At 39.8% G+C, this 26,710-nt stretch overlaps 2 pseudogenes; both read left to right on the top strand.

Moving 5' to 3' along the window:
• The first annotated feature begins 418 nt into the window (after positions 1-418).
• LOC143686774 (ras-related GTP-binding protein C pseudogene) lies at positions 419-1,910 on the top strand (annotated as a pseudogene).
• Positions 1,911-16,046: 14,136 nt separating this feature from the next.
• LOC143686775 (small ribosomal subunit protein eS8 pseudogene) lies at positions 16,047-18,254 on the top strand (annotated as a pseudogene).
• Positions 18,255-26,710: the final 8,456 nt, after the last annotated feature.

The following is a 26,710-nucleotide window of genomic DNA, read 5'->3' on the forward strand; positions in this document are numbered from 1 at the left end:
ATTAAGACATCAACAAGAGGATACTTTCACTGAAGAAAGGCCAATTGCATCCGGGGTTTCTCTGTCACATGGCGATGTCTGCAGACCTTTCTCTCCTGGGCTGGTTTCGAAAATGGGTTTCTCAGCTCAGGTGCATACTTCTGGCTTCTTCTGGGGCATTTTCCTCCTCTAAGCATCTGTGAGTCCTCTTTTATCTTCTCTGGGGCAAACTCTGGATTTCATCTCTTAGTTCAGCATCTTGTGGGGCATTTTGTCTCCAAGCTTCGTTCATCTCTCTGCTCTCTGTATCAGCCCTCTTAAAGGACTCCAGCAAGTTGATTAAACCCACCCTGAATAGGCAGGGTCACATCTCCATGGAAACAATCAAAAGGTCCCACCCAACAGTAGGTCTACCCCCACAAGACTGGATTAAAGGAACATGAACTTCCTAGTGTACATAACAGTTTCAAAGAAGCACAGGATATTTACCCTGTATTTTGGCATACACTTCCATAGCTCTCCTATTCCAAAGTGAAGTCTGGTCCATCACTACAGCCACCATTTTGGACTTTCCCTTTACTTTTATCCTTGGAATTATATTTTCCTCTCTCCTGGGTTTGATCCACTTTCCCCCAAGTTCCATGCCTTCTTGCATGGTTTATTTTCTTGTTTCAATGGAATACATCCTCCAGTAACTTCCTGAGAAAGGGCTGATGGGAAATAATTTTTTTGAGTCACTACATTTGATAATATATTTTACCAAAACATTTTATTAATAATCTATCTAGTTCAATTATAGAATTAAATTAATTTTCCCTTAGAATTCCAAATGCAGCTTTTAAGGTGTACGATGTTAGTCTTATTCTCGGTACGGCATGGAACTAATTTTTCTTTGTGCAAATTTTTAGGACTACACATTTTTAGAAATATATAGTCATACATTTCTGCACGACAAATGACCCCAAAACTTTGTGATTTCTAAGAACAATTATTATTTCACGCTTTCTGTGGGTTATGAATCTAGGTGCTGTGTAACGGGTTACTCTGGCTTAGGATTTCTCACAATGTTGCAATGAAAGTATTAGCTGGAGCTGCAGCAAAGTTTATTGTATGCATTATAATTTTTTTCTTTTTTAACAGATTTCTCATAAGAGAGACATAAGCCTGAATATAATGGAATAATCGATAAACTGTAGAAAGATGGAAAGAGAGAAAAAATAATCAGCAGCATATTATTCTATATCCAATAAATTATTGTTCAAATGATGAACATGATACAAAGTTAATCCAGACATGAATTTCCAGATTTTTATTCACAAAGTTGATGATCAGTCTGATGACCACAAGATAGAAACACAGAGGGACATTCATCAAAGGGCCAATGATGAACTTGCAGATTCTGGGGTAGCAAAACTCCATCTCAGCTTCTATTTGACTAGTATCTATGACCATTCAATATTTGAAGCCTTTAGTAAGGCGGTCCAGAAATCCATTCCATAACTGCGTACTTTGGAAAACATATTAAATGTCTTTATATCAAATTCAGGTATTGAAAAAGCTTTGCTTTTTGATGTTGTCAGCAAACTGCACATTGCAATAGACAGTCCTCCTGTGGATATGCAATCATATGAACTTTGCTGTGACATGATTGATTTTGTAATTGATGTGTCATATATACGGGTTAAAAGAAAATGGGAGTGGAAGCGCTTATGACAAAGAATCTGTGGCAATTATCAAGCTGAATAATACAACTGTCCTTTATTTAAAAAAAGTTGACTAAATTTTTGGCACTGGTCTGCATTCTTAGGGAAGAAAGCTTTGAACGAAAAGATTTAATAGACCACAACTTCCACTGTTTCCAAAAAGCTATTCACAAGGTTTTTAAGGTGGGTATGACCTCTTACAGGAGCTGTCACGATGCCAGTGCCTGAAAGCATTGGCAAACAACAGCAAAATGCCATCTAGCTTGAACCCCAAGCTGGCTCTGTTCCAGCTTGTTCTTCACTTCAGGGTCGGATGCAGGTGCTACAGGACACGGGAGCTGCCACTTGTGGCGATCTGGTGCCTATCCCACTAGAGACAAAGGGAAGAATTTCTCATCTGGATGAAAACCTCTTCAACTGGTGGTGTACAACAGGAGCAACTATTCCTTTTTAAAAAATGGCAAAAAAAAAAAAAAAAAAAAGAGTTCTAGAGACCACAGAACTCATGTGTGTCTTTCCTCTCTTTTGTGTCTTACTTTAGAAGTTGGGATATTTTGGACCTGGAGAGAGCACCGATTAACCATCCTTGCCAGGGAATGTTGCTGTCAATTATCAGTTGGAAAATAATAGAAAAAACTGAATTTTTATATGCCTCACTTAGGTTTTCATTTGAGTAGTCTCTAAAAATCCTGCCTCGTTTAAGTTCTGACACTGCCTCTCAGATTTCAACTTTGGGCATTGGCTATCTAAGACCTTTTAAATACATTTGCTTGCTAACTAAGAAGACACATAGTCTGACTACAGAAGAAGACATTCCTGTATTTGTTACTGAAGACATGAGAAAAAAAATTTATACTGCATCAGCTGAGGAGCGAGGCACAACAGTGGCTACATTAGTTCCTTTTGAAGTGTTGAGGACAAAACTCTGAAGCAGAAAAAAATTTTACACCTGTGTTTTGGGTACCAGATGCTAGATTCTTGCATTAGATAAATGATCATGATATTATAACAAAGGTGATTTTAAAAATGTTTTCCCTACAATCTCCTACTCCTGGGGAAGAAACTTTTTATGTCACTGAAATGCTTAGCTTCTTTAATTTTGATATCCTCTGCTACATATCTTTTATTCTAAACTCTCTAGGTTCCTTAAGAATCGCTGTTCTGTTGACCCTAGGGCTCAGGTGGACTGTCCACAGGAAGTTGGAGAGAGCACATGGTGCTACAACATGCGTTTCATATACTTTGTCTCCAATATTCTAACACCAAGTGTCAACTGTGATACTTTCTTTACCTAGGATATTGTCTTTTTTTCTTTTTGGTTTTTTAAAAAATATTTTTATTGAGTTATCTTCACAAACATACAGTCCATACAAAGCATACAATCAGTGGCTCACAATATCATCACATAGTTGTGTATTCATCACCATCATCATTTTTAGAACATTTGCATCACTCCAGAAAAAGAAATAGAAAAAAGAAAAATTTATACATTCCATACCCCTTACCCCTCCCTCTCATTGAAACTAGTATTGCAATCTACCCAATTTTTATTTTCTACCTCTTACTACTTCCCCCATTAGTTATTTATTTTTGTCCTTTTTTTTTTTTTTACAAAATTGTTCATACCCCAGATAAAGGGAGCATTGGAAAAAGAAGATTTTCACAATCACATGGTCACATTGTAAAAGCTATATTGCTATACAATTGTCTTCAAGAATCAAGGCTACTGGAATACAGACCAACAGTTTCAGGTACTCCCCTCTAGCCACTCCAGTACACCATAACCTAAAAAGGGATATCTATACAATGCATAATAATAACCTCCATGATAACCTCTTGACTCTGTTTGGAATTTCTCAGCCACTGAAACTTTACTTTGTCTCTTTTCTCTCTTCCCCCTTTTGGTCAAGAAGCTTTCTCAAACCCATGAGGTTGGTCCCGGCTCATCCCTGGGAGTCCTGTCCCACACTGCAAGGGAGATTTACACCCCTGGGAGTCAAGTCCCATGTAGGGGGTGGGCAGTGAGTTCACCTGCCAAGTTAGGTTAGAGAGAGGCCACATCTGAGCAACAAAAGAGATTCTCTGGGGGTGACTCAGACATAATTTTAAATAGGTTTAGCTTCTCCTTTGCAGGAAAATGTTTCATAGGGGCAAATCCCAAGATCAAGAGTTCAGCCTATTGAATTAATTGTCCCCACTGCTTGTATGAACACCAGGAATTTCCCAGATGGGGAATTTTAATAAACTTAAGCTTCTCCTTTCTCCTCAGTCCACCAAGGGGACTTTGAAAAATACATTTTTATTCTCTGCTCAAATTACTCTGGGATGTATTGGGGCATCACACTAAAATGTACAAACCAACAAGATCTCATGCACTATTCAAGGTTCCATGTACTTATGATCAACTAAACTGACCGTACAAGTTAAATTAAATAATGTAGGACTCAAAATATAAACTTTTGTACCAAATAAACATCTCCTTTGGTTTTACATAGAAGTTGAAGTTTTAAAATATGGACCATATCGTAGAATATTAATTCTTAATTGTTTATTTTTGTTGATGGTTGTTACCCTTTCCATTGATTTACATTTATACATTTTTACTCTTTATGCCCAATAGTCATACATTTCCAAGCCAATGGACCATGTGAGTACATAAATGCCACTGTTTTATGAAATAATGTATATTCAAGTCTGAAAACCTAACAGTGTGACTTGGAGTGTTCTTGACTTTAACTCTCAAAACACACTTGTTAATGTTAGTTCATATTAGTGACCACATAGAATTTGTCCTTTTGTTTCTGGCTACTTTCACTAAACATAATGTCCTCAAGTTTCATTCTCATTGTTGCATGCATGATGACTTTATTCTGATATATCATGCCTTATTTTTTCTCTCACTCTTCATTTCTACACTCTGTTCCAAACCTCTCTCTCCTGTCTTTTCCTATCTCTCTGTAGTGCTCCCTTTAGTGTTTCTTGTTGAGCAGGAGTCTTGTTCACAAACGCTCTCAGTGTGTTTGTCTGAAATATTTTAAACTCTCCCTCATTTTTTAAAAACTTTTTTATTAATTAAAAAAATTAACAAACAAAACATTAAGATATCATTCCATTCCACATATACAATCAGTAATTCTTAATATCATCACATATTGCATATTCATCATTTCTTAGAACATTTGCATCGATTTAGAAAAAGAAATAAAAAGACAATAGAAAAAGAAATAAAATGATAATAGTGAAAAAAAAGATTATACATACTATACCCCCCACTCCTCGCTTTCATTTACCACTAGCATTTCAAACTAAATCTAACATTTGTTCCCCCATTATTTATTTTTATTCCATATGTTCTACTCTTCTGTTAATATAGTAGCTAAAAGGAGCATCAGACACAAGGTTTTCACATTCACAGAGTCTCATTGTGAAAGCTGTATCATTGTTCAATCATCATCAAGAAACATGGCTACTGGAACACAGCTCTACGTTTTTAGGCAGTTCCCTCCAGCCTCTCCACTACATCTTGAACAACAGGGTGATAGCTACTTAATGCATAAGAATAACCTCCAGGATAACCTCTCAACTCTGTTTGGAATCTCTCAGCCATTGACACTTAGTCTCATTTCACTCTTCCCCCTTTGGTCGAGAAGTTTCTCTCAATCCCTTGCTGTTAATTCTCAGCTCATTCTAGGGTTTTTCTCAGTCCCTTGATGCTGAGTCTCAGCTCATTCCAGGATCTTTGTCCACATTGCTAGGAAGGTCCACACCCCTGGGAGTCATGTCCCATGCAGAGAGGGGGAGGGTGGTGAGACTGCTCGTCATGTTGGCTGGAGAGAGAGACGACATCTGAGTAACAAAAGAGGCTCTCTCAGGGGTGACTCTTAGGCCCAAATTCTAAGTAGACCTGACCTATCCTTTGTGGGCTCAAGTCTCATATGAACAAACCCCAAGACTGGGGGCTCAGCCTATAGCTTTGGTTGTCCACACTGCTTGTGAGAATATCAAGAATTCAACTTGGGGAAGTTGAATTTCTCCCCACTCTCACCATTCCCCGAAGGGGGCTTTCTCCCTCATTTTTGAAGGGCAGTTTTCCAGGTATAGAATTCTTGGTTTGCAGTTTATCTCTTCCAGTGTCTTAAATATGTCATACCACTGCTTTCTCACCTCCAGTGTTTCTGCTGAGAAATCTGCAATAGTCTTATCGTGCTTTCTTTGTACGGGATGGATACTTTTTTCTTGCTGCTTTCAGAATTCTCTTTGTTGTTGTTATTGTTGTTTGCATGGGTAGGCACCAGGAATCAAACCCGGGTCTCCAGCATGGCAGGCAAGAACTTTGACTTCTGAGCCACTGTGGCCTGTTGTATTAGTTAGGGTTCTCTAGAGATACACAATCAACAGGAAATATTCATAAATAAAAAATTTATAAAAGTGTCTCATGTAACTGTGGGAAAGTAGAGTTCAAAATCTGCAGGGGAGGCTATGAAGCTGATGACTTCAATGGAGGGTCTGGACAAACCCGACAGGAGAGGCTCACCAGCCAAAGCAGGAAGTGAACCTGTCTCTTCTGAATCCTCCTTAAAAAGCTTCCAGTGATTAGATTAAGCATCATTCATTAAAGAAGACACTCCTCTTGGCTGATTACAAATGGAATCAGCTGTGGATGTAGCCAATGTGATCACGATTTAATTCTATGAAATGTCCTCATAGCAAAAGACAGCCCAGCACTTGCCCAACCAGACAAACAGGTACCACCGCCTGGCCAAGTTGACAAACGAACCTGACCATGACAGTCCACCCCTTGTCAACTTGGCAGCTATACTCATCACCTTAAACCATACCTAATTTCTAAATAGAAAACAATAAAAGATGTATTTTTTTTCTCACCTAACAATACTCACCTGTCCCGCATATACCTAGGAACACACTAAATCTCTCCAGAATAAGGTGCAAGTCCTTGGGTAATATTCATTCCTAAACTTGAAATCCTACAACTCAGATAGTATAACATGAACAAAACGGCATTATAGTCCTCGTTTCTGTAACTGATCACATGGCCATAGTTCATATTTATCCCTATCTTCTTCCACTACCCATTCCATGTTCCCTTTCCCCTCAGCAAGCACTTAAGCTGGCCATGGTTCTTTGCTTGTTGGGATGACCCAAACCTTCATTCCTGAAGTTTCAGAGCCATTGGTACCCCTGCCTGGATTGGGTTGTTGCCGTTTTCCATTGATTTTAATCACAGGGCATGATAATACTAAAAGATGCCCTAGGGGATCTGCTATATTCCAGGAAAACTCTTCTTTACCTTCATTGTAGTCGCAGTCCTATATTCCACCTGATAGTCAAGGTCAGTCACCTCAGCCATAATGTAATTCCCTTCTTGGCTTGTTGATCCAGGGGCATGAGTAGCCCAAAGTGGCCAGGTGGCAGTCTTAGATTTCAGTTCAATGGGATCGTTGTTGTTTCTCCTGGTGGAAGCACTCCCCCTTTTGGAACTAAAACCTATAGAACAGCAGAGCTCAGGGTCGCAGAGAAAGGAAGCAGAATTTTTCCTAGTGGATCACTAGGGGTAATAGTGAGAGGTGCCACTCCCATTTCCATCCCTTGGTTCCTGGACTGATAGATCCTGACTATGGGAGAAACAGCACCATACAGTGGATGCTGATTCAAAGCATACACAGCTTCCTAGAGAACATTGCCCCAGCCCTTCAAGGTATTGCCACCTAGTAAGCATCATAATTGAGTTTGCAAAAGGCCATTCCACCATTCTATCAATCCAACTGCTTCTGGATGATGGGGAACATGGTAAGACCAAAGAAGCCCATTCCTGCACTTCATTTGCTGTGAAGTGTGTTCCCTGATCAGAAGCAATGCTGTGTGGAATACCATGATGATGGATAAGGCATTCTGTAAGCCCACAGATGGTAGTTTTGGCAGAAGAATTGCACGCAGGAAAAGCAAACCCACATCCAGAGTATGTGTGTATTCCAGTTAGAACAAATTGCTACCCCTTCCATGAAGGGAGTTGTCCAATGCAATCTCTGGTCACCTCAGGGAATGGTGCCATATCAGGAGCTGAGTGTGGGTCTTAACTGCTGGCAGACTGGGCACTCAGCAGTGGCTGTAGCCAGGTCAGCCTTGGTGAATGGAAGTTAGTGTTGCTGAGCCCATCCATAACCTCCATCCCTACCACCAATGGCCACTTTGTTCATGAGCCCATTGGGCAATGACAAGAGTTGCTGGGAAAAAGGCTGACTGGTATCCACAGATGGGATCATCTTATCCACTTGGTTATTAAACCCTTCTTCTGCTGAAGCCACCCTCTGGTGTGCATTCATGTGGGACACAAATATCTTCATGTTTTTAGCCCACTCAGAAAGGTCTATCCACGTACCTTTTCTCCAGCCCTCTTTGTCACCAATTTTCCAAATATGGTCCTTCCAAGTCCCTGACCATCCAGTCAAACCATTGGCAACAGCCCATGAGTCAGTATAGAAACATACTTCTGGCCAGTTTTCCTTCCAAGCAAAATGAACAACCAGGTGCACTGCTCAAAGTTCTGCCCACTGGAAGTATTTTCCCTCACCACTGTCCTTCAAGGACTCCCCAGAAAGTGGTTGTAGTGCTGCAGCTGTCCACTTTCGGCTGGTACCTGCATATACGCTGAACCATCTGTAACCCAGGCCTGAGCGTTCTCTTCTTCAGGCCACTCACTATAAGGAACCCCCAAGAGGCCATAGCGCTGGTCTAAGAAAGAGGATGCAATGTGGCTGAAATGTAGACCATGGGCATTTGGGCCACTTCCTCATGTAACTTACTTGTTACTTTGGACCTTCTCTGGCCCTATTTTGTATATACCATTTCCATTTTATGATAGAGTGCTGCTGTGCTCACCCAACTTTATGGCTTGGTGGGTCAGACAACACCCAGCTCATGATAGGCAACTCAGGTCTCATGGTAACTTGGTGGCCTATGGTTAAGCATTCAGTCTCTACTAAGGCCCAGTAGCAGGCCAAAAGCTGTTTCTCAAAAGGAGAGTAGTTATCTCCAGCAGATGGTAAGGCTCTGCTCCAAACTCCTAAGGGTCTGTGTTGTGATTCTTCAATAGGGGCCTGCCAAAGGCTCCAAACAGCATCTCTGTTTGCCACTGACACTTCCAGCACCATTGGATCTGCTGGATCATACAGCCCAAGTGGCAGAGCAGAATGTACAGCAGCCTGGACCTGTCACAGAGCCTCCTCTTGTTCAGGTCCCCACTCAAAATTAGCAGCTTTTCTGGTCACTCGATAAATGGGCTGGAGTAGCACACCCAAATGAGGAATATGTTGTTGCCAAACTCCAAAGAGACCAACGAGGCATTGTGCCTCTTCTTGTAGGAAGGACAAAATGCAACAACTTATCCTTCACCTTAGAAGGGACATCTTGGCATGCCCTACACAACTGGACACCTAGAAATTTCACTGAGATGGAAGGCCTCTGTATTTTTATTGAATTTATGTACCATCCTCTGACACACAAATGTCTTGTAGTAAGTCTAGAGTAGTTGCTACTTCTTGCTCAATAGGTCCAATCAACATGATATCATCAATATAATGGACCAGTGTGTTGTCTTGTGGGAGGCAGAAACACTCAAAGTCTCTGCAAACAAGATTATGACATAGGGTTGTAGAGTTGTTATACCCTTGAGGTAGGACAGTGAAACTATATTGCTGGCCTTGCCAGCTGAAAGCAAACTGTTTCTGGTGGTCCTTACTAACAGCTATTGAGAAAAAGCATTTGCCAGATCAATAGCGGCATACCAGGTACCAGGGGATGTATTGATTTGCTCAAGCAATGATACCACATCTGGAACAGCAGCTGCAATTGGAGTTACCACCTGGTTGAGCTTATAATCCACTGTCATCCTCCAAGACCCATCTGTTTTCTGGAAAGGGAAAATAGGAGAGTTGAATGGGGATGTGGTAGGTATCACTACCCCTGCATCCTTCAAGCCCTTAAGAGTGGCAGTAATCTCTGCAAAATCCCTCCAGGAATCTGGTATGCTTCTGATTTACTATTTTGCTAGGTAGGGGCAGTTCTAGTGGCTTCCACTAGGCTTTTCCCACCATAATAGCCCTCACTGCATGAGTTAGAGAGCCAATGTGGGGATTCTGCCAATTGCTCAGTATGTCTACTGCAATTATGCATTCTAGAACTGGGGAAATAACTACAGAATGGGTCTGGAGTCCTACTGGACCCCTGTGAGATGAGCTAAAATTTCATCAATCGCCTGAGCTCCATAAGTCCCCACTCTGACTGGTGGACCAGAGTGACGTTTTGGGTCCCCTGGAATTAATGTCATTTCTGAACCAGTATCTAATAATCCCTGAAGTATCTGATCATTTCCTTTCCCCACAATGCAGTTATCCTGGTAAAAGGCTGTCAGTCTCCTTGGGAAAGGCTTGGAGTAAGATTAACAGTATAGAAATGTGGCAATGTAACAGGGTTCTCCCCCAAAGGGACCTGGCCTCCCCTTCATTCAAGGGATTCTGGGTCTGTAAACTGTCTCAAGTCTGGAAATTGATTAAGGAGCTGTGACTCTGTCTTTTTGTAATTCAACTTAGACTTCTGTTCATTTGACCTGGAACTCTTTTGTTCATCCAGCTCAAACAAGAATTTAGTAGACTGCCCATCTATTATATTTCTAGGTACTGCATAATTTACTAGCCAATGCCACAAATCTTTGAGAGTTAGATTATTTTGACTTCTGCTTTGAGTTTGCTGTCTATTATAATAGCCACATCCACCCTGTCTTTGGTGATCAACTGCTGCCACCTGGCTTCTGCCAACTTGGGATCTGGTCATCTCCATTTTGTTTAAGGATTCCAGCTCAGTGACAGCAGTTCCTACAGTAAAACTGACCTACAGAGAAGTACAACTATAGAGCTCTTCAGGGATGATGGCGCTAGTCTCACAAATTTATTTCTCATTGTTCTGGTAAAAGGTGCATCCTCAGGACATTCCTGGGGTGTAAGAGCAGGCTTTGTATGATAAATCCACTCTAACATTCCAATCTCTCTAAGCCTCTGGATGCCTCATCTACATTATACCAGGGCAGTTCTGGCATTTCAATCTTAGGTAATGTCGGTCACCTTTTGATACATGTTTCAGCCAACCATCCAAACTGTTAATGCCTTTTCTAACCCCTTGAGCTGTAACACTGAATGCAGAATCTCTGCTTAGTGGGCCCATATCAATAAATTCAGCCTGATCCAGCCTTATATTCCTCCCCCCATTATCCCGTACCCTTAAAGTCCATTGCCACATATATTCCCCTGATTTCTGTCTATATAAATTGGAAAACTCACATAGTTCTTTTGAAGTATAATGTACCTCCTCATGTGTGATACTTTGCACCTCATCTTTAGGGGCCTGCTGGGACTTTAGTCTAGTTGTAGTTGTGGAAGAAATGAGGGGTGGAGGTGGTGGGTTATGAAAAGAACTGGAAGTCATGAAAAGAATTAGCAAGCCATTTGTTCAAGGCATTCATCTGCAGGATCATCTGGTGAAACAGGATTAATCACTCTAGGGCTAATCCCTTCAGGTGGAGTTTGGGTGGCCAACTCCTCAAGGCAGACTGGAGGTGGGGCGGCTATATCCTCAGTGCAGCCTATTACAGGGTTATCTAGAGAAGACTCAGCATGACCTAGGGTTTCAACCTCTCCACCAACATCATTATCAATCCATATATTGCCATCCCGCTTTTCGGGGTCCCACTTCTTTCTAATCAATGCCCTCACCATAACAGCAGACACCATGCAAGATTGAGATTTCAGTTTATGTAGTAAAGTTGCTACACTAACAATAAGATTCTGAGTCTGATTTTCAGAGATCTCAAGTCTATGGCTACAGGAGATAAGATTTTCCTTCAGGACACTCACAGAAACGTCTACATCTGTCAGACAGCACTTAAGCGTCTCATTTGAAGCCTTAAGCTCATCCCTTTCATTCATTAATGTATACAGTGTATCTAACAACAACCAGCCAACATCTCTATACTTGCTATTTCCACAAAACTATGTAAAGGTATCAAAAAGATTATCCCCCAGAGCCTGGCTTCATACAAGCAAAGCATTAGAAGAATCAAATGGCGATATTTTGACCATCTCTTTTGCCAACTCACTCCATGGATTGGCAATGTCATTCTGATTATGGGAATCAGAGTTCTCAGTGCCTTTGAGTCCAGTCAGTTTAGAAAAACATTCATAAAAACCCATTTTAAGATTCTGTTTCTTAAGAACCACTCCTGGTACCGAGTTGTATTAGTTAGGGTTCTCTAGAGAAACCGAATCAACAGGAAATGTTCGTAAATGTAAAGTTTATTAAAGTGTCTCACATAACCATGTGAATGTAGAGTCCAAATACCGCAGGGCAGGCTGTGAAGCTGATGACTCCGATGGAGGGTCTGGACGAACTCCACAGGAGAGGCTTGCTGGTCAAAGCAGGAAGAGAGCCTGTCTCTTCTAAATCCTCCTTAAAAGGCTTCCAGTGGTTAGATTAAGCATCACCCATTAAAGAAGGCACTCACTTTGGCTGATTACAAATGGAATCAGCTGTGATGTAGCTGACGTGATCATGATTTAATTCTATGAAATGTCCTCATAGCAAAAGGCAGGCCAGCAGTTGCCCAACCAGACAAATAGGTCCCACCACCTGGCCATGTTGGCACATGAACCTGACCATGACACCCACCCTCTCTCTTTGTTTATGATGTTTGACAATCTAATTAGTAAGTGTCTTGTAGCAGATCTATTCAGATCTATTTTGTTTGTGGTATGCTGTGCTTCTTGGTTATGTAATTTTATGTCTCTCATAAGAGATGGGAAATTTTCAGTGATAATTTACCCCATTTTTACTCCATTGTTCTTTCTGATCTTTTCCCCTTCTTTTCTGATTATGGGACACTCAAAACACATATATTCATGCCCTTCGTGTTTTCATTCAGTTCCCTGAGATCCTGCTCATATTTTTCCATGATTTTCTATTCTTTGGTATGTAGGATTTCAGATATCCTCCCCCCATTTCACTAATCCTTTCCTCCACCTCTTCAAATCTGCTGTTGTAGGTATCTATTGTAGGTTTTTTTTTTTCCAGTGTTAACATTTTTTAATTGCGAAATATAACAGATATACAAAAATACAATAAATTTCCAAGTACATTTTTAGCAAGTAGTAATAGAACAGATTTTAAAGTTTGGTGTGGGTTACAGTTCCACAATTTTTTGTTTTTTCTTCTAGCTGCTCCAGGACACTGGAGACCAACAGAAATATCAATATAATGATTCAGCAGTCATACTCATTTGTTAAATCCTATCTTCTCTGTTATACTCCTCCTTCTCTTTAAATAACATATATATATAAAAGCAATAAAGTTCAAAGTATATCAGAACAATTAGTTGTAGAACAGATTTCAGAGTTTGGTATGGGTTACAATTCCACAATTTTAGGTTTTTATTTCTAGCTGCTCTAAAGTACTGGAGGCTAAAAGAAATATCAGTATAATAATTCTGCACTCATACTGATTTGTTAAACCCTACCTTCTCTGTATAACTCTATGATCAACTTTGATCTTTCTCTCACTCTGTAGGGGTATTTTGGTTGTGGTCATTCTAACTCTTTCATGTTGGAAGGGGCTGTCTATAATACAGGATAGGGGGATGGAACTAGTTGATGTTCTGGATGGGCTGGCCCCTCTGCATTTCAGGATTTATCTGGTTCAGAGACCCATCTGGAGGTTGCAGGTTTTGGAAAGTTACCCTAGTTTTGTAGAGTCATATATAAAGTGCTAAGTATTCTCTAGGATTGGCAGGAATGGTTTTGGTTGGGGTTTGGCAGGTTATAATAGATAGCAATGTCTAACTGAAGCAAGCATAAGAGTGACCTCCAGTATAGCCTCTTAACTCTATTTGAACTCTCTCAGCCACTGATACTTTATTTGTTACCCTTCTCTTCCCCCCTTTTGTCAGGATGGCATTGTTGATCCCATGGTGCCAGGACCAAGCTCATCCATGGGGTCATTTCCCACGTCCATTGTGTTTTTCATCTCTTCTATTGTGCCTCTCATTCCCATAAGTTTTGTCATTTCTTTTTCAAGCTTTCATGTTTCATTTTATGACTGCCCAATTTTTTTCTCTGTATTGTTCATCTCTTTTGAATATCTTCCCTCAACTTGTTGATATGATTTTTAACTGATTTACATGCTTGTTTGAACTTCTTTAATTAGTTGTTTCAACTCCTGAATCTCACTTAAAGTGTTAGGTTTTTTCATTGACTGAACCATATCTTCATTTTTCCTGGTATGACTTGTAATTTTTTGTTAGTGTCTTGGCATCTGATTTCCTTGATTAGTTATTCTGGAGGTCATTTTCACTGTTTTACCTAGGGTTTACTTGTTGGTTGGATTTGTTCTCTGTCTGTTCTTTGGCTTTCAGTGCAGCATATTCTAGACCTCTAACATAGCTTCTATTTAACTGCTAAGAATTTTTAAGCTCTTGCTTTTCTGGTCCTTGCTCTGCCTATATGGAACATTTTTTTGAGGATGGTCTCCCCAGATATGATCAACCCCAATTAGATTTTCCCAGATAGGGCAGGCCAAGGTCTCAGAAGGAGTCTGCAGTCAATACCAAGTTCCCCTGAGGATGAGACACAGCAGGTTTTCTGATTTTCCTGTGGAGCCTCTAGACTCTAGTGCTTTTCCTATCCTGTCCAGCAGGTGGAGCTTGTCAGCCCACAGCATCCCAGGAGGGTAAAGTGGTATGGTGCTTTTAATTCTCAGTAGCCCCTGTACCTGCCAGGATTGTTGAAACAGAGGCTGAGGTGGGAGGCAAGATTAAGCTATCTCTGATTCCCAGCCCCCGAAACCTGAATTTTCTGCCATTTGAGCTGGGCTCCGCCCCCTTTCTTGGGGAAGATATGCCCTTTAGAGAATTATCTCCTTCACTTGACTTGTTACTTTGTCTTTCAGAACTAGCTTAACTCTACCCTTGCCTGGGTCAATACTGACAAATGAAAATGCCTGAAGCTTTCTCTAATGAGCTGATTACAATACTTTAAAAAAAGAAAAAGAGAGGGAGGGCCATGGTGGCTCAGCAGGTAAGAGTGCTTGCCTGCCATGCCCACGGACCAGGGTTTGATTCCCGGTGCCTGCCCATGTTAAAAAAAAAAAAAAAAAAAGGAAAAGGGAGAAAAAAATAAGGTGTCTTTTCAGAGCGTAGTCCCCACCCCCCAAGAGTCAGAGTTGGTACCCAGTTCTATATACCCCTTTTCTTGGGGACAGCCCTTTTCCAGGATTCTGAGCTCAACTGATTCCAAAAACCTTTTTTTTTTTTTCTTCATCAGCCCATTCTCCTTTCTGCCAGGAAAGACCTCAGTGTTACTTTCTGGTTTTCTCTGGGCTTATCTGTGCTTGGAGCTTGCATTCAGCAGTCCACATTTGTTGATTAAAATCACAGATTGAGGTTAATTGAGCTACCTTCTCCTGCTCCTAGCAGAGACTGCTTCTTTTTTCCCATGGGAAAGTGTCTGCAATAGCCTCTCATGCCAGTGGGGGAGGGGCAACAGCCTCTGAAGTTTGGGGGTTTTACTTACAGTTTTGTGCTGTGATCTTGACCCTTCCACTCATTCCAGACTGGTGTATGATGTGTGTCTGGTCATGGATGTACCTCAAAACAGTTTTTCCAGACAGTTTCTGACTATTTACTAGCTGCTTTAGAGGATTAATTAAATTCCACACCTCTGTATGTTACCATCTTGCCCCACCTCTAAGAAATTTACTTTTAAATAATGCATTGATTCAAGAGGAAAACACATATGAATTTATAAAATATTTTTAACTGAATGAAAATGAAAGTTCTTATATCAAAATGTGGTATAGCTAAAGCAGTGCCTAGAGGGAAGCCTATAGCTTTAAATGTTTTTTTGAGTAAAAAGAAAGGTCTAAGTCAGTGATCTAAGCCTCCAATTCATTCATGAAGCTGGTATTACCCTGATACAAAAACTAAAGGCAGTACAAAAAATAAAACCACAGACCAATATCCATCATGAATTTGATTCAAAACTCCTTGATAAAATGTTAACAAATTGAATTTAGCAACCTATAGAAAATTGTATACCATGACCAAGAGGTGCTTATTCAAGAAATGCAAGTTCAATGTTCAATATTTGAAAATCATCAATATAATTCACCATATTAACAGGGTAAAAAAATAAGAAAAATTATATCAGCATATTAAGTAATGCAGAAAATCATTTGTAATATTCAAAGTCCTTTCATGATGAAACTTCTAGAAATCCAGGAATAGTTAAGGGGAATTTCCTCAACTTGATGAAGAGTATCTATAAAAACCTACAGGTAACAGTATACTTTAATGGTGAAGACTTTAATGGTTTGCCTTCTCCTTCAGATCTGGGACAAGGTAAGCATGGTCTGCTCTTAATACTCTTAATCAACATACTGCTAGAAGTTCTAACCAATTCCACAAAGCAAGAAAAGAAAATTAAAGAAAGATCAGAAAGAAAGAAATAAAACTGCCATTATTTGCAGATGGCATGCTTATCTACATAGAAAATCCCAAATAATCTGCAAAAATCCTCTCCCAAAAAACGAAAATGCTAGAACAAATAAGTGAGTTCAATAAGGTCACAGGATAGAAAATAAACATACAAAATAAGTTTTACTTCTATATACTGTAATGAATACATGAATGCAAAATTAAAAATACAATCCTATTTACAATTTACTAAAAAAAATGAATAAAATATATAGGTGTAAATCGAACACTTAGCAAAGATTTGATGCTAAAAAGTACAAAACGCTGATGAAAGAAATCAAAGATGACCTAAATAAATAGAGAGAATTACCATAGATTGCAACACTATAATAAATATCTTAGGTCTCCCCAAATTGACATACAGGTTTAACACAATTCCCATCAAATTTGCAGCAAGATTTTTGTGTAGAAGTAGATATGATTTAGTAGATAAAATTTATATGGAAAGCAAAGAAATCAGAAGAGCTAAAACTGTTTTGAAAAACAAGAATGAAATGGGAGTAATTTGTCTACCCCATTTCAAGGCTGAATAGAAAACCCAGAAATAGATCCATACAAATATGCCCAAAGTGTTTCTAACAAAGAAGCAAAAGCAATTCGAAAGAGGAAACAGCCTTTTCAATGAATGGTTGCTGGAACAATTGCACATCTTTAGGTCCCAAATATAAACTTTGACTTAAGTCTCACTTTCTAAAACAATTATCTCAAAATGGATCAAAGACTTAAATGTAACAATATATAATATTTAAGAAAAAACATAGGAGAACAGATTCAGGATCTAAAGTTAGACCAAGGGTTCTAAGACTTGACACCAAAAGCATGAAACATTAAAGGAAAAACTGATAAATTAAATCACATAAAAATTAAAAACTTGTTAAGAGAATGAAAATACAAGCTACAGACTGGGTGAAAACATTCGCAGACCTCATATGTGAAAAAGGACTAGTATCTGAGATACATGAAGAACTCTCAAACTTAGCCATAACATCCCAACCTTCCAATTTAAAAATGGGCAAAATACGTGAAAAGACATTTCACTGAAGAGGTTATACCAATGGCAAATAAGCACGTGCAAATGTTTAACATTGTTAACCATCAAGGAGATGCAAATTATAATCACAGTGAGACAGCACCACACCCCTCTCAGAATGTTTAAAAAATATAGCAACACCAAATACTAGTGAGGATGCAAAGAAGCTGGATCACTCACGCACTGATGGGGAAAATATGAAGTGTGACCACTCTTGTAAATACTTTGACAATTTCTTAAAAAATAAGTACGCAGGTTTTATAAACCAGACCGTGAAGCTTTGCGTTTCTCCTTGCAGCTGACACCGTGTGATAGGCATCTCCCGAGACAACCGGTAGAAAGTCCACAAGCCCTGGGGTAAGAGAAAGCCCTTCCACGAGAAGCGCAGGTATGAGCTAGGACGCCCAGCTGCCAACACAAAGATTGGCCACCATCCCATACACACAGTTTGGGTGTGAGGAAGCAACAAGAAGTACTTTGTCTGGAGGCCGGATGTGGGAACTTCTGAGTTTCTGAGTGTTGTACTCACAAGACAAAGATCATCGATGTTGTCTACAACGCATCCAATAAGGAGCTGGTCCGCACACCGCCCTGGTAAAGAGCTGTATTTTGCTCTTTGCTCCTTGACAGCACACTGTACCAGCAATGCCACGAGTCCGGCTACGCTCTGCCCATGAGCAGCGAAAAGGGGGTCAAGCTGACTCCTGAGAAGGCAGAAATTTTAGACAAAAAACAATCAAAGAAAATTCAGAAGAAATATGATGAAAGGAAAAAGAATGCCAAGATCAGTGGTCTTAGAAGAGGAGTTTCTGCCTGCATTGCTTCCAGGCCAGACTGGTGTGGCCGAGCAGCTGGCTATGGGCTATAAGGCAAGGAATGGAAAATCAAGGCGGGGAAAGGCAAGTCATTCCTCCCTCCCATCCTAGCTCATGTAATAAAGCATCTGTGTTAAATAAATAAATAAACAAATAAATAAATAAGTAATAAAAATATAATCCAGCAGTTGCACTTGTGGGCATTTACATTAGAGAAAAGAAAACATATGTTCATTCCACAACCTGTATACAAATGTTAATAGCAGTTTTATACACAACAGCCGAAAACTAGAAACCCAGATGTCCATCAATGGAATGAATGATTAAATAAACTGTGTACTTCCTTACTATTGAATACTCCTCAGCCAAAAAAAGAAAAAAAACTATGACACATGCAATCTGGATGAATCTCAAAGAATTATGCTGAGTGGAAAAAGCTGAGTCCAAAATGTTACATTCTGTAAGACTCCATTTATATGTCATTCTTAAAATGGCAAAATAATAGAACTGGAGAAGAAATTGATGGTTGCCAAAGGCTAAGGAGGAAGTGGGGATGGGAGAACAAGGGAATAGAGTTCTGTGTTGATGAAAATGTTCTGTACCTTGCCTATCAATGTCACTATGCTGGTTGTTAGTTTGTACAATAGTTTTTCAGGATGTTATCATCCGAGGAAACCGTATACAGGGCACAGGAATCTCTCTCTGCTGTATCTTACAACAGCTGCATGTGAATTAACAATTATCTCAGAATAAAATGAGTTTAATTAGAGAAAGAATAAAGGGATAGTATTTCCAACTTGTCCTGATTTTAAGGAGATGACACTAACATTTAAACAAATAAAATGTTTACTTTTGTTTTTGACTTAATTATTTTTTAATGTAAGTAGTTTAATTCTATTCCTATCTTAGTTGCATTTCTTTTTGTAGAATAGTTTCAGATTTCAGAAAATGCCGTTTCCTCATCTGTTTATATGATCATATGGCTCTCTGTCTTTCATACAATATATTATGTGGTCAGATTTCCTGATATTTAACCATCCTTGCATTCCTATTTGATCAAATTGTTAGTCTTTTGATAAACTGTTGGTTTTAATTTATTAATAATTTATTTATAATTTTTGCATTCACAGTTGTGATTGGTTCATGTTTGGTTTTTGGATTTTATAAAATTTGCTGTTATAGTTATGCTGTTTTAATGAAATTAATTATGGGATATTTTTATCTTTTTATGATCTGGAATAGATTAAATAAACATCTTTTTAATTAAAGAAGGTACAGATTTACAGAAAAATGCAGAAAGTACGGAGTTCTCATATACAATCCCCCCTTCCATCCCCACCACATGCACACAGAGCTTTCCCTATTAACACTGTGCATTAGTGTGGTACTTTTGTTACATTGATACAACAGTATTATTATACTTAAATTATTAACTACGGTCCACAGTGTACATTAGGATTCACTGCTTATGTTGCAATTTTATGTTTTTTTAAAAATATTTTCATTATTTTAATACATATACACCTAAATTTCCCTTTTTAACTATGTCCTAATATACAATTCAGGCGTTAATTACATTCACAATGTTGTGCTATCATCACCACCTTCCACTATCAAACTTTTCCATTATGCCAACAGAAACTCTCCATTTCCTACACCCAACCTGACCCCTGGTAACCTGTATTCTTGTTTCTGATTCTATGAATTCACCTTTCTAGCTATTCCAAGTCAGTGAGATGTCCTTTTGTGTGTGGCTTATTTCACTTAGCATGTTATCTGCAAGGTTCATCCATGCTATTCCATGTATCAGAACTTCACTTCTTTTTATGGCCAAATAATACTCCTTTGTATGTATATGCCATGTTTAATTTATCCATTCATCTATTGGTGGAAACCTGAGTTGCTTCCATCTTTTGGAAATTGTGAATAATGCTGCTTTAAACACTGGTGTGCAAATACCTGTTTGAGTCCCTGCTTTCAAATCTTTTGTGTATATAACTAGAAATGGTATTGTTAGATGTGGTGGTTTGGAGCTATGTACTCCAGAAAAAAAATTTATGTCCTTAAATTTAATTTATTTCTATGGGTATGACCCTATTGTAAGTAGGACTTTTTGATGAAGTTACTTCAGTTAACATGTGGCCCATCTCAATCAGGATGGGTCTTAATCCTAATACTGGAGTCCTTTATAACAGAACGAAATTCAGACACACAGAGGGAAAGCCATAGGAAGCAAGAAGCGGAAATTCAACTGAACCCTGAAGAGAATGGAGAGACCAGAAAAGGCTGCCATGTGCATTGCTATGTGACCAAAGATCACCGGTAGCCAGCCCAGAATGGCAGCGTTTAGGTTCAAAACATCGCCTTGATGATGCCTCAGTTTGACCTTCTGACCTCAAAACTGTGAGCTGATAAGTTCCCATTGTTTAAGCGACCCATTGCAGAGCACTTGCATGAACAGTCAAGGAAATTACAACACCAGGTCATATGGTAATTCTATGCTTACCTTCCTGAGGAAGCACTAAACTGTCTTCCATGTTGCCTACATCATTTTACATTCCTACCAACAATGAATGAGAGTCCTATTTCTCCACATTCTCTCCAATATTTGTTATTTTCCATTTCTCTAATAGCAGCCATACTACTGGGTGTGAAATGGTATCTCATTGAGGTTTGTTTATTTATTTATTTATTTATTTATTTATTTGTGCATGGGAATCGAACCCGGGTCTTCCACATGGCAAGCAAGAACTCTGCCTGCTGAGCCACCGTGGCTCGCTCCACTCTCTCATTGAGGTTTTGATTTGAATTTCTTTAATTGTCCATGACATACAACATCTTTTCATGTGCTTCTTGACCATTTGTTTATCTTTTTTGTAGAAATGTCTTTTCAAGTCCTTTGCCCATTTTTAAAATTGTTTTTGTTGTTATTGTAGCTGAGTTTCAGGATTTCTTTTTATATTTTGGATAGCAAACCCTCATTAGATATGTTGCTTCCAAATACTTGCTCCCATTTCATCAGTTGTCTTTTTACTTTTACAATAAAGTACTTTGATGCACAGAACATTTTAATTTATCTTTTTTGTTGTTGTTGTTGTAAACTTGAAGAAATTATTGCCTAACCCACCCATCACCTCAAAGATGTTTTCCTATGCTTTCTTCTAGGAGTTCTATGGTTTTGATTCTTGTATTTAAGTATTTGATCCATTCTGAATTAATTTTTTGTATATAGTATGAGTTAGGGGTCCACTTTCACTCTTTTGTACATGGATACACAGTTTTCCCAGCACCCTTTGTTGAAAAGACTATTTTTCCCCATTGAATGGACTTGGCACCCTTGTCAAAAACTGGTTGGTCACAGATATAAGTTTACTTCTGAACTCTCAATTCAATTATTTAGGTCAGTGTATCTATTGTTATGCCAGTACTATGCTGTTTTGACCACTGTAACTTGGTAAGATATGTTAAAGTCAGAAAGTGTGAGCCCTCCAACCTCTTCCTTCTTTTTCAAGATGTTTTTGACTATTTGGGCACCTTGGCCTTCCAAATAAATTTGATAATTGGTTTTTCCAGTTCTAAAAGTAGACTTTTGGAATTTTGATTTAATTGCATTGAATCTGTAAATCAATTTGGGTATATTTGACATCTTAATGATATTTAGTCTTCCAATACATGAACATGGAATGTCTTTCCATTTATTTAGGTCTTCCTTGATTTCTTTAAGCAATGTTTTGTAGTTTTCTGCGTACAGGTGTTTAATCCTTGGTCAAATGTATTCCTAGATATTTGGTTCTTTTAGCTGCTATTTTAAGTGGAATTTTTTTCTTGCTATACCCTTCAGCTTGTTCATTACTAGTACATAGAAAGACTCCTGATTTTTGCATATTTGTCCTTTACCTTGCCATTTTGCTCAATTTGTTTATTAACTCTAGAAGCGTCATTGTGGCTTTTTAAAGGTTTTCTAGTATAGGATCATGTCATCTGCAAATGGGGAAAGTTTTACATCTTCCTTTCCAATTTGGATGGCTTTTATACCTTTTTCTTGCCCAACTGCTCTGGCTAGAACTTCCAGCTAATGCTGAATAATAGTGGTGACAGTGGGCATCTTTGTCATACTACTGATATTAGAGGAAAGATTTCAGTCTTTCACCATTGGATATGATGTATATGGTGGGTTTTTCATTTTTGCCCTTTATCATGTTGAGGAAGTTTCCTTCTACTCCTAATTTTTTAAGTATTTTTATCAAGAAGGGGTTCTGGCTTTTGGCAAATGCTTTTCTGTACTAATTGAAATGATCATGTAGGTTTTCTGCCTTTGTTCTATTAATGTGGTACGTTGTGTTAATTGGTTTTCTTGTTTTGAACCACCTTTGCATACCCGGGATAAATCACACGTGATCATAGTGTATACTTCTTCTAATATGCTGTGGATTTGGATTGTTATTATTTTGTTGAGAATTTTTGTGTTTGTATTTGTATTGGTCAGGGTTCTCTAGGGAAACAGAACCAACAGGAGATATCTGTAAATATGAGATCTTATAAAAGTATCTCACACAACTGTGGGGATGCAGAAGTCCAAATTCCATAGGGCAGACCGCAAGCTGGCAACTCTGATGAAGGTCTTCAATGAATTCCCCAGGAGAGGCTGGATGGCTGAAGTAGAGACGAAAATTCTCTCTTCTGACTGCTGAAGTCATCACTTCTCCTTTAAAAGCCTTCAACTGATTGGGGTAAACATCTCTCACTGCAGAAGACACTCCCCTTAGTTGACTGAAGGTATAATCAGCCATAGATGCCATCAACTCACTGATGGTTCAAGTCCATGAACTATCCTCACAGCAGCAGCCCAGTGCTTGCTTGACAAGAAAACTAGGTACCACCACTTGGCCAAGTTGACATATGAACCCAACCATCTCAGTACTCATAAGGGATAATGATCTGCGATTTTTTATTCTTGTGATATTCTTTTCTGATTTTGGTATTGGGGTGATGCTGGCCTCAAGAATGATTTAGGAAGTGTTGCCTCTTTTTTTTTTTTTTTTTTAAGTTTGAGCAGAATTGGTATTAAGTTTTCTTGGAATGTTTGGTAAAACTCACCATTGGAGCTATTTGGACTTGGGCTATTCTTTCTTGTGAGGTTTTTGATTTCTGACTCAATCTCTGTAATTGCTATTAATCTATTGAGATCTTCTATTTCTTCTTGAGTCAGTGTGGGTAGTTTTTGTTTTCTAGGAATCTGTCCATATCATCTATTGATCAAATTTACTAGTGGACAATTGTTCATAGTATCCTGTTAAAATCCTTCTCATTTCTGTGGGGTTGGTAGTCAGGTCCCCCTTTCATTTCTGATTTTAATTAAATGCATCCTCTCTTTTTTTCTTTGTCAGTCAAGGTTTGTCAATTTTATTGATCTTCTCAATTTTTGGTTTTGTTGATTCTATTTTTTTTAGTATCTGTTTCATTTATCTTTGTTCTAATTTTTTTAATTTCCTTCCTTCTTCTTGCATTGGTTTTAGTCTGCTCTTATTTGTTTAGATCCTCCAATTGTGAGGTTAGGTCTCTGATTTGAGATTTAAAAAAAAAAAATTTCTTTTGTGGGTGGCCGGCTGACAGTGATCCACAGGCGCACCTGGGGCCCGAGCTTGTGGAAGCAGAGGAGCGCGGAGTCGGCGAAGGCCAGCGCCCTGCGCGGGTTCTCCCAGGCGCCCTGCGCCGCCAGAGCGCGCAGCAGCCCCTGGCGCGGGGCCCCCGGCTGCCACAGGGCTACCACGGGCGTGACGTTGGCGCGCACGAGCTCGCTGGCCAGGCAGCGGTAGAAGCGCAGCACCATGCGGTTCACCGGGCCGCGGTCGCCCAGCGGCAGGAGCAGCGCCCAGTCCAGGGCGAAGTGGAAGTGCGAGACGCGCAGGTCGCGGAGCAGGGCCACCTGGGGCCGCAGCGCCGCCCGCACACGACGCTGGCCACGTCGGGGCCACTGCGACGGCCACGCGGACCAGCGGCTGGCTGCGGCGCGCGTCCCACAGGTACACGTTGGGGTCCGTAAACTGCGACAGGGTGGTGTCCACCTGGGAAGAGGGAAGCAAGAGTGAGCGTCCCCTGGACACGCGTGGAAAGACACGAAGACGCGGGAAACCCGGATTCGCCCCGCCGCGCAGGCGAGGTGAGCTGGGGATTTAAAATATCTTTTCCTGAATCGCAAGCTCCCGAGGAAGAAAGCTCTCCATTGTCCTCTCTGCGCGCAGGAAATGTGACTTTAATGTTTAAAAACCAAAAAAAAGACTTCCGGAGAAGATGGTGGCTTAGTAAGACGTGCGGGTCTTAGTTCCTCCTCCAGAAAAGCAACTAAAGAAACAGAAACAATACAAAACAGCTCCCGGAGCCACGACAGAGACCAAAAAGACAGCGTACCCCATTCTGGAACGGCTGAACGGGCAGGGAGAATCCGCTGCGGTGAGATACCCGAGGGGCGCGCGTTTTCCCGGCCGGGGCAGCTGGCGACTGGGGTCCCCTCCACGCACGTGGCTCCCCGGTCTGACTGGGAACGTTGGATAGTGGGGGCTCTCCCGCCACGCTTGGCATCTCGGGCCAGCTGGGCAATTTGGACCGGCACTCCCCCAAGCTGCGGCGGCCGGCAACCCCCCCTCCACGCGCGGTTTCCCGGGCCGACTGCGAGATTCGGATTGGCAATTTAAAGGAGCCACAGCATCTTTTACTGGTGGGCCCCGCAGACAGACGAGCGCCATGAGCGCCACCTACTGGGCAGGAAAAGAAAAACAGAGCCCAGAGATTTCACAGAAAAACCTTTCAACCAGCTGGGTCCCACACCCAGGGAAATCTGATCAAATGCCCAGACACCAGCAGAAAATAATGGATGACGCTCGGAAAATTGAAGATATAGCCCAGTCAAAGGAACAAACCAATAGTTCAAATGAGATACAGGAGCTGAGACAACTAATGCTGAATACACGAACAGAAATCGAAAAACTCTTCAAAAACCAAATCAATAAATTGAGGGAGGACATGAAGAAGACAGGCTGAACAAAAAGAAGAAATAGAAAATCTGAAAAAACAAATCACAGAACTTATGGGAGTGAAGGACAAAGAAGAAAGAATGGAAAAAACAATGGATACCTACAATGGTAGATCTAAAGAGACAGAAGCTACAATTAGTGAACTGGAGGATGGAACATCTGAATTCCAAAAAGAAACAGAAACTATAGGGAAAAGAATGGAAAAACTTGAGCAGGGGATCAGGGAACTGAATGACAATATGAATCGCACAAATATACGTGTTGTGGGTGTCCCAGAAGGAGAAGAGAAGGGAAAAGGAGGAGAAAAACTAATGGAAGAAATTATCACTGAAAATTTCCCAACTCTTATGAAAGACCTAAATTTGCAGATCCAAGAAGTGCAGCGCACCCCAAAGAGAATAGACCCAAATAGGCATTCTCCAAGACACTTACTAGTTAGAATGTCAGAGGTCAAAGAGAAAGAGAGGATCTTGAAAGCAGCAAGAGAAAAACAATCTGTCACATACAAGGGAAACCCAATAAGACTATGTGTAGATTTCTCAGCAGAAACCATGGAAACTAGAAGACAGTGGATGATATATTTAAATTACTAAAAGAGAAAAACTGCCAACCAAGACTCCTATATCCAGCAAAACTGTCCTTCAAAAATGAAGGAGAAATTAAAACATTTATAGACAAAAAGTCACTGAGAGAATTTGTGACCAAGAGACCAGCTCTGCAAGAAATACTAAAGGGAGCACTAGAGTCAGATACGAAAAGACAGAAGAAAGAGGTATGGAGTAAAGTGTAGAAAGAAGGAAAATCAGATATGATATATATAATACAAAAGCCAAAATGGTAGAGGAAAATATTATCCAAACAGTAATAACACTAAAAGTTAATGGACTGAATTTCCTAATCAAAAGACATAGAATGGCAGAATGGATTACGACCCAGCAATACCACTGCTAGGTATCTACTCAAAGGACTTAAGGGCAAAGACACAGATGGACATTTGCACACCAGTGTTTATAGCAGCATTATCTACAATTGCAAAGAGATGGAAACAGCCAAAATGTCCATCAACAGACGAGTGGCTAAACAAACTGTGGCGTATACCTACGATGGAATATTATGCAGCTTTAAGACAGACTAAACTTATGAAGCATGTAATAACATGGATGGACCTAGAGAACATTATGCTGAGTGAGTCTAGCCAAAAACTAAAGGACAGATACTGTGTGGTCCCACTGATGTGAACCGACATTCGAGAATCAGCTTGGAATATATCATTGGTAACAGAGACCAGCAGGAGTTAGAAACAGGGTAAGATAATGGGTAATTGGAGCTGAGGGGATACAGACTGTGCAACAGGACTAGATACAAGAACTCAAAAATGGACAGCACAATAATACCTAAGTGTAATGTAACTATGTTGGAACACTGAATGAAGCTGCACCTGAAATATAGTTTTTTGTTTGTTTGTTTGTATTTTTTGTTTTTGTTTTTTTCTTTTTCCTTTATATATATATATTTTTTTTATTAGTATTATTAATTTAATTCTCTTCTCTATATTAACATTC

The sequence above is a fragment of the Tamandua tetradactyla genome, chromosome 6 (genome assembly GCF_023851605.1).
Source record: "Tamandua tetradactyla isolate mTamTet1 chromosome 6, mTamTet1.pri, whole genome shotgun sequence".
In the NCBI taxonomy this organism is placed as follows: Eukaryota; Metazoa; Chordata; class Mammalia; order Pilosa; family Myrmecophagidae; genus Tamandua; species Tamandua tetradactyla.